We start from the raw sequence: 4,557 nt of genomic DNA on the forward strand, positions 1-4,557 counted from the left end.
GTTTGTTCGTTGTGATTTATAGCGTTTGTTTACGTTATAGCGTGACTGTGGAAATTAAGTGCATTGCAAAGTTGTATTGAGAAAGAATAAACTAGTTTTATTTAAGAAAGGACTTGTGTCGCTAAAGTTTCATCGGAAAGAAATTATACGGGAAATTAACTAACGACCAGAGAGGTAACAATATATTAACAATCATGAATGACTTTATGCAATTTTCATACGTGTTTGCAAGGCCACACACATATTTTATACGCCTACATTGCCACAACCATATATCATCATTACGCATTGTTACATACTCTAGTAGCTTCTAACAGATTGTTTGCAGTTCTCATGCAAATTATTTTAGTAATTTTCTCGTGTTATTTTCTAAAGCTACATGTTAGTGACTGTGGTTCCATAATGTGCTGCCATCAAACTCAACTGATTTTTCTTTTCAGGCATCACAAGTAAATAATCACTGACAGAAGACAACCGAACTAAAACTTTTCAGTTAAAATTCTCATCAGCCCTGATTAATATTTATGCTGTTACTACTGTATATCAACTTCCACTCAGGAGAAATACCTTATTCCAGATGCACAGGGGGATGAATCTAGCTGGATCCAGGTGACATATTTCATAGAGCTCTTACAACTCAGTTTCATCATATGGATGATTTTATCGAAACATCAAAACTTTTGCAGCAGAAAATTTTATTTGGCAGTTTGGAAAGCAACACCCTTTCAACCAACTAACCATTCAAGCTTATGAAGTAAATTAAATAGCTATCATTCAATATCTCCTTTAATGAAACTCTGCCTGATAGCTCGGAAAACAAGGGTTACTAAGTTTTTCAGTCTCTTTAACTTTATAATCCAAAGCCATCTTAACTGTATGACAATCAAGCAGAAATCAAACAATATAGTACATATATTGCACCGTGTGCATCACGTAACAGATTTGAAAGCACGGATCTCCACTTTTTTCCAGTCAGTGATCCTACGATTAATAAGTCTTTTAGCTCATAATGATTGTTTACCTTATCATATCGCCTGATAGCTAATAAAAGAAGGGCTACAATGCTCGTTCAACTAAGTTTTCAAACTCCTAGCTATCATCTTCAGTTGTGAGAACTGATGATGTACAAGGCATTATATCTACTAAATTCAGGTGTTCTCGTTTAAGATGACTGGCAAGTCACACCCATAATGATTGGGATCCCATCAGTAGCAGCTCACCCGACTATCAGATATATCTTTGCCTCTAAATCCAACATTCACTGGTTTATTGTAGACAGCTAGATAAGCACTTCGGTTATTTCCTCCTCCTTGTCAAGTGGATCGACATGACTTGAGACAGCATCCTCATCCATCTCAACCTTTTGGTGAAGCCATTGCACAAGAGGTTCGTTTGTGATGCACAAATGCAGCTTATAGACTTTCTCCACTAGCTTTTGCATCTGTTGTTACTCATATATTAATGAACTAACTTACCAAAGTATGAAGTATGGACTGAAACAGCCAGACTCAATCTCCACATTGATGCAATCATTATTTCACCATCTTGTAATAACACTTCTTCTGTCATTGGGTGACCTTTCCTAGTTGTTGATAGGCAAACGTGTGTGTATTGATTAACACAGGCCTTAACCACTCCACGTAGTTCTTTGGACATTATGGGATGTCTGCTCGAGGGGGAGGATCATACAACACATCAATAGGAAGCAGTACTTCCTCCCTTCTGCTCATTTAGCTTGTATGTCATCAAAATGCATGGAAAGTGTTTATCCAAGCATACACTTGGTAGTTTATATTATTCATTCTGCTAAATCATCAGACTGGAGTGAATAAAGCGAAGTGTTCATCTTTACCACACCTGACACTTTATACAACTCGGAGAACAACTGGCTGTTAAAATTAGCTCCTTGGTTTTATAGCTTTCTTCTCATGCTCCAAACCGTGTACTGTCAACACATTGGCCCACTCTGTGAAGTAGTCAATGATGTGACTATACACTAACTCTCTTTCAGTCTCTGGGAATGGGCCAGCAATATTGAGCTATCTTCTGTTGGAGTTTACTCTACCTTGGCCAATTCGTTTTCTAGGTGACACACACCATAAAGTATTCACAACATCGCCGAAAATTTTGACTTGAATGCAGCAAGAAGACTTCTGTCAAATGTTAGTAAAAGTGCATGTAATACTTTGGTGCCTGGCAATCTTTCTGTTATGCAAAGTCTGGGGAATCTCTTGCATTAGAGCTTTGAGGACCACTAGTTGCAGCTCAGTCTCAGCAGTTATGCTGGTTTATAATGATGGTATAACTTACCTTCCTGCACTCATAACTGACCATGCAAGTGCCACAGCTAATGTTCACCTGTGCTATGTTCCTCTACTTTTGCTGGATGGATTTTACCTTGCTATAGTATTTGTATCAGAAGCCATGAACATATTACTAGAATACATGGTTACATTTTCTACTCCATCTTGCAACTGCAGTAACACTGCATTGATTCCACTATTGTTGGAATTGGTGTTCAATAGGAATTCTTTTTTGTTGTTGTGGATATGCCAGTACTGGAGTAACCACCAAAGCAATCCTTAATAATTTGAATGTTTGGCCACTTTCCTCCCTCTATTCAAAGTACATTTCAATATTAATGAGAGTAGATAATGGTGTAACTACTTCAGATAAATTGGCCACGTACCATGCTGATGTTAGTATAATGCAAAATCAAGGAAACTATAAATTTCGTCCTTGGTCTCAGGTTGAGATGCTCCATCTCTTTTAACATTATGACTAAGAAATCACTTCTGTGCACAGTTTCCAGGTTTTGGATTGAAGCCTGCTTTATTTATCAATTAGAATACCTTTTTCACGTTCTCAGACACAGATTCGAACTTGCAACTAAACACCAAAACACTGTTGATGTAGACCAGGTATCTATGCTATTATAGCTCCTTCAACCTCTTGAAAGTAGCAGGTATGTTACAAAGACCAAATGGCATGATGAAAAACTCATACAAGCCATCTCCTGTGCCTTAAGCAGTCTTGAAGTTAGCTCTTATTATCCAGATCTAAAGTATTTAATGAACGGCAACCTTCAAATGTATTCAGACATTCACCTGTCCACAGAAGGGAAAAGTGCCAATAAGAGTTACCATGTCTATCTGTCTAGAATCAAAACAGACTATGCTCTTTCCGAAGGTTGTAAGACCCTGTCCTTCAACATCCACTGTATCTCAGTGTTAGCAATGTCCCTGGTGCTCCAGGGAATGTGACATAGTCTCTGCTTTATTGGACATGTGTCACCCGTATCCATGTTGTGGAAAGTCACTGTTGCTTGACCCAGTGGGAAATCTAGTATATAAATACATCAACACAACCAACAAGTCACTGAGTTACTTTCATTATGTTAGATCTAGAATGTTTTCAAAATACTAAACTAATGATCACAAATATATTGATACCTATGTCTTACTTTTGGGTGTAGTGCAATGAATGCAACCTTCGCATTACTACTAACCTAGGTTACTGTTCCTTCTCTTACCACATCTATGAACATTGTTTATAATTTGAAACAATACTGAGACTTCATCCCTTCTTAGACTGCCCAAGCTAAAGTTGCTGGTCCAGGTCAACAGAGCAATAAGGTTTCCTGAAGTTGAGATCATTGGTCACCCTGTCAGGTTACCTCCTGGCTCAAATAAGCTCACAAATACCTCATGGTTAAGTCTTTTCTGCTTCATGACTGCTGTATCACTTTCCAGGGAAAAAGCTATGACTTGCAGAGCTTGTCCAAAATTGGAATGTCTAGTACTTCTTGGTTGGTCTTTACCAGAGCTGGGGGTTGAGGTACACTGGCTGCAGTGGCCTGGGAACCCTTTACAACATCCATATAGTTTTAGCCTCACTAGATGCCATGCCATCCTAGTGACTCATAGCCAGCTGTTCTTTCCTTGCATCAAGATTAATTTTCATGAACAATGCCTGATCTGAAAAAACCAAACATTGACTAATATTCCTTCTGTGGTTGTTGAAATATCAACATTAGCAGAAGTCCTATGTCCTGGAGGAACTTCTCCAAACTTCACATTTTTCTTGTACAACCGTCTCTCTTCACAAATATTTCTACTTGCAGAAAATGCCAATATTCAAACCCATACAAATTACAGTAATACCCCCACAAGCAGAACAAGTATAACACAAGAGATTAAAAAAGAACATAGTTAGCTTGAACAAAATCAACTTAAACACACATGTTATGTGAAATTTGTGAAGAGTCAAAATAAAATGAAAATTTCTACATTAAGAAAACAAGGTAGAAAACCTAGGGTATATTGTACCACACCAGGCTGTATCACATGCCACCTATTATATAGCTACTCTTAACTGAATAGCATTTTTTTCTAATCCCAATTATATGCTCCCACAGGTGATAGTATGTGTGATATTATATACACCTGGAAAAAAGTTAAGCACCCCCAAATATTTTTCAGGATTGCTTATTGAAAATAAGGTTTAATTTTCATGATGTTGAGCAATGTTCATAATTTCAAACATAATTAAAAGGAT

The sequence above is a fragment of the Limulus polyphemus genome, unplaced genomic scaffold, assembly GCF_000517525.1.
Source record: "Limulus polyphemus unplaced genomic scaffold, Limulus_polyphemus-2.1.2 Scaffold8775, whole genome shotgun sequence".
Lineage (NCBI taxonomy): Eukaryota > Metazoa > Arthropoda > Merostomata > Xiphosura > Limulidae > Limulus > Limulus polyphemus.